The sequence below is a fragment of the Salvelinus sp. IW2-2015 genome, unplaced genomic scaffold, assembly GCF_002910315.2.
Source record: "Salvelinus sp. IW2-2015 unplaced genomic scaffold, ASM291031v2 Un_scaffold16523, whole genome shotgun sequence".
NCBI classification, from domain to species: Eukaryota; Metazoa; Chordata; class Actinopteri; order Salmoniformes; family Salmonidae; genus Salvelinus; species Salvelinus sp. IW2-2015.
The window spans coordinates 48,895-53,615 of NW_019957626.1; the positions used below are offsets into that span (position 1 = coordinate 48,895).

General features: G+C 43.9%; 1 long non-coding RNA gene across 1 annotated transcript; it reads left to right on the plus strand.

The window, feature by feature from the left end:
* Nucleotides 1-786: 786 nt before the first annotated feature.
* On the plus strand, nt 787-1,653 carry LOC139027479 (uncharacterized). Its single transcript, XR_011479568.1, has 4 exons — nt 787-913; nt 998-1,116; nt 1,214-1,287; nt 1,433-1,653. It is a non-coding gene; the product is annotated as an uncharacterized lncRNA (long non-coding RNA).
* The last annotated feature ends 3,068 nt before the right edge of the window (nt 1,654-4,721 follow it).

Sequence of the window (4,721 nt, forward strand, 5' to 3'; positions counted from 1 at the left end):
TCACTCCAGTGTTTATTTGCGAAATTGTAATTATTTCGCCACTACGGCCTATTTATTGCCTTACCTCCCTAATCTTACTACATTTGCACACACTGTATATAGACTTTTGTATTGTGTTATTGACTCTACATTTGTTTATTCCATGTGTAACTCTATGTTGTTGTTTGTGTCACACTGCTTTGCTTTGTCTTGGCCAGGTCGCAGTTGTAAATGAGAACTTGTTCTCAACTGGCCTACCTGGTTGAATAAAGGTGAAATAAAAAAATACTGTATGTGGGAATGTCTTATGTCCGTCCTACATGTAGTGTTGGTACATGGAATATTCCTTAACTGCATATATCATAAATTGCTATTGCAAATAGAAGTATTATGTTCAACAACTGACATTTTCAGATATTATTTTGACAAACACACTTTGGTGCTTACAATTCATTCTCTATTGTCATAGATTTGGTGGGCGCTGTCATCTGTGATCTTTGTGATATGACTTTCTTTAAGCACGTACTGATGAAACTGTCACTTCATATTTTTTTCTTAAAGTCTACAAACGCTCTACATTTATTCACTCTGTGATAGGGTTGGATCCTATATGCTACTTTTATTATTGTCCTGTAAATGGTTCAGTGGCTATAATTTAGGCTGTGTGTAGAATGGGGCATAAAGGAAATTACTTCTACTAATAAATGACTACTAGATTATAGTGATAAGGAAAACAGCATACAAATGTGGCTTGCGTATTCATTTGCCTATAACTGATCATAATTCCATTATGTTTACATAAAAAAGAGAATACTTCAAAATGAGAAGATCCTGCCATGGAAAAGACGACTGGGCGGACATAAAGTGGAAAGGAGCGGAAATAACTCACACCATGCAGCAGGACACCTTCAGCTGTGGGGTCTTTATATTGCAGGTTTGATAGTTATATTTTCAATAATGAATAGTTAGCTGTTATGTGACAATTAGGTAAAAAACTCAATTTTATTGTTTGGTGTAGATAGCCAAGGAAGTTGCACAGAACTTCCCCAACATCCCCTCCCAAATTGATATAGAACCTTCAAAAACACATGGCGCAACTGCGAAAAGAAATGGCTGAGGATATACTAAAAATGTCTGGTATGTAATGACATTTAATTCAAAGTAAATGTAAAATGTTTATTTTTATGTAGTTGTGTGGGACAGCCATATGTTCAGTTCATGCCTATGATTTCAGAGTTCAACAAAGCCAACAACTGCTTCATGTGTGCCGCTGATAAAGAACCTGGATGTGGCCCAAAGACTGACTGGGTTAGTAACTTTATTTAACATGTTTATAATCTTTTGACAACGGTGACGGCATGTAAGACAATTTATGATATAACACAATGGATGGCTAATTCATCATACTGCATTGATATTTGGAACCAACGGTGGTTCCATGTGCTGTGCCTAGGAATGAAGACAAATGAGTTCAACAGAGTAAAGAACACAAACTGGAAGTGTAGTCTGTTGTTGAAAATGAATGCTATACCCCATCCACACTGAAGAGGCTCTGAAATGTACATCAACCAGGGATAAAGAGAAAGTTAACACTGTGAAATGTTTCATACTTAATTGAAGTTAAGTGTCTGTTGACATGTTGGAAAATATTAAAGGTCTACAATTTCTGTTTAATTTGTCAATATTACATTTTTATTCATTGATTTACTGGCNAAGTTAAGTGTCTGTTGACATGTTGGAAAATATTAAAGGTCTACAATTTCTGTTTAATTTGTCAATATTACATTTTTATTCATTGATTTACTGGCAACCATTACTGTGGTTACATGTTCAGTATATGTATTGACCAACAAACCCACTGCAGCCTAGCTCACTCTCCATCCCTGCTTTGGACAATTAATAACATGCCCTTTTCCTTTATGGTTGATATTAACAATGAAAGGAGATATTATCTGTCTCTCTCCTATTGTGTACCGCTGTTAAATACTGTGGGAAAATAAAAAACTGGGAAAATAAGTACTTAGAACTACCAATTATTGTAGATAAATATTAAAGAAAAGGGTAAACACAACAATGGACTGAACCCCCTAATTGTCAAACTAATATTAATGTACAACAATATAGAAGATACCTGACTAGAGGTTATGCAATATGGGTGTATATCCACTGCACGCTTCTTAGGTGTGTAATTGACATGACCAAGGAGCTATTGCAAATTTGGAACTATGAAAAATGTACGTTACACCGCGTAATTTTACAGTACACAAACAACAGTGTGCAATATAGGACATTAGGTCACATGACCAAGGAGCTATTGAAATTCTACATTTTGGAAAATTCATGTAAAACCATGTGAGATGAAAATGGACAAACTAATTGGTGTGTAATGTGTAGGCCCACTGAGTGGACATTCTGAACCTTGTTTGAAGTCACTAGATCACATGAGCAAGGAGCTATTGAAATTTTACATTTTGAAAAATTCATGTAAAACGTGTGAGATGAAAATAGACAAACTAAAGAGTGCAATGTGTAACAGTATTAACTTTACGTCCGTCCCCTCGCCTCGGGCGCGAACCAGGTACCCTCTGCACACATCAACAACAGTCACCCACGAAGCATCGTTACCCATCGCTCCACAAAAGCTGCGGCCCTTGCAGAGCAAGGGGAACCACTACTTCAAGGTCTCAAAGCGAGTGACGTAACCGATTGAAACGCTATTAGCGCGCACCACCGCTAACTAGCTAGCCATTTCACATCCGTTACACTCACCCCCCTTTCGACCTCCTCCTTTCCGCAGCAACCAGTGATCCGGGTCACGGCACCAATGTAACCGTATTAACTTTACGTCCGTCCCCTCGCCCCGACCCGGGCACGAACCAGGGACCCTCTGCACACATCAACAACAGTCACCCACGAAGCATCGTTACCCATCGCTCCACAAAAGCCGCGGCCCTTGCAGAGCAAGGGGAACCACTACTTCAAGGTCTCAAAGCGAGTGACYTAACCGATTGAAACGCTATTAGCGCACACCACCGCTAACTAGTTAGCCATTTCACATCCATTACATAGGCCTACTGAGTGGACATTCTGAACCTTGTTTGAAGTCCTTGTTTGTACTCCCTCCTCTCTACATTCTCCTCTTCTGTCTCTGCTGCTAAAGCCAATTTCTACCACTCTAAATTCCAAGCATCTGCCTCTAACCCTAGGAAGCTCTTTGCCACCTTCTCCTCCCTCCTGAATCCTCCTCCCCCTCCTCCCCCCTCCTCCCTCTCTGCTGATGACTTCGTCAACCATTTTGAAAAGAAGGTCGACGACATCCGATCCTCGTTTGCTAAGTCAAACGACACCGCTGGTTCTCAGAGAGAGATCCTACACTCGATCCCTCCGATGTCCAACAACTACAGACCAGTATCCCTTCTTTCTTTTCTCTCCAAAACTCTTGAACGTGCCGTCCTTGGCCAGCTCTCCTGCTATCTCTCTCAGAATGACCTTCTTGATCCAAATCAGTCAGGTTTCAAGACTAGTCATTCAAGCGAGACTGCTCTTCTCTGTGTCACGGAGGCGCTCCGCAACTGCTAAAGCTAACTCTCTCTCCTCTGCTCTCATCCTTCTAGACCTATCGGCTGCCTTTGATACTGTGAACCATCAGATCCTCCTCTCCACCCTCTCCGAGCTGGGGCATCTCCGCGCGGCGCCCACGCTTGGATTGCGTCCTACCTGACAGGTCGCTCTACCAGGTGGCGTGGCGAGAATCTGTCTCCGCACCACGTGCTCTCACCACTGTGTCCCCCAGGGCTCTGTTCTAGCCTCTCCTATTCTCGCTATACACCAAGTCACTTGTCTGTCATATCCTCACATGGTCTCTCCTATCATTGCTATGCAGACGACACACAATTAATCTTCTCCTTTCCCCCCTCTGATAACCAGGTGGTGAATCGCATCTTGCATGTCTGGCAGACATATCAGTGTGGATGACGGATCACCACCTCAAGCTGAACCTCGGCAAGACGGAGCTGCTCTTCCTCCCGGGAAGGATGCCCGTTCCATGATCTCGCCATCACGGTTGACAACTCCATTGTGTCCTCCTCCCAGAGTGCTAAGAACCTTGGCGTGATCCTGGACAACCCCTGTCGTTCTCAACTAACATCAAGGCGGTGACCCGTTCCTGTAGGTTCATGCTCTACAACATTCGCAGAGTACGACCCTGCCTCACGCAGGAAGCGGCGCAGGTCCTAATCCAGGCACTTGTCATCTCCCGTCTGGATTACTGCAACTCGCTGTTGGCTGGGCTCCCTGCCTGTGCCATTAAAAACCCCTACAACTCATCCAGAAACGCCGCAGCCCGTCTGGTGTTCAACTTTCCCAAGTTCTCTCGACGTCACCGTCCGCTTCCTCCGCTCTCTCCACTGGCTTTCCAGTGAAGCTCGCATCCGCTACAAGCCATGGTGCTTGCCTAGCGGAGCTGTGAGGGGAACGGCACCTCCGTACCTCAGGCTCTGATCAGGCCCTACACCCAAAAAAGGGCACTGCGTTCATCCACCTCTGGCCTGGCTCGCCTCCCTACCTCTGAGGAAGTACAGTTCCCCGCTCAGCCCAGTCAAAACTGTTGCGCTGCTCTGGCACCCCAATGGTGGAACAAACTCCCTCACGACGCCAGGTCAGCGGAGTCAATCACCACCTTCCGGAGACACCTGAAACCCCACCTCTTTAAGGAATACCTAGGATAAAGTAATCCTTCTAAC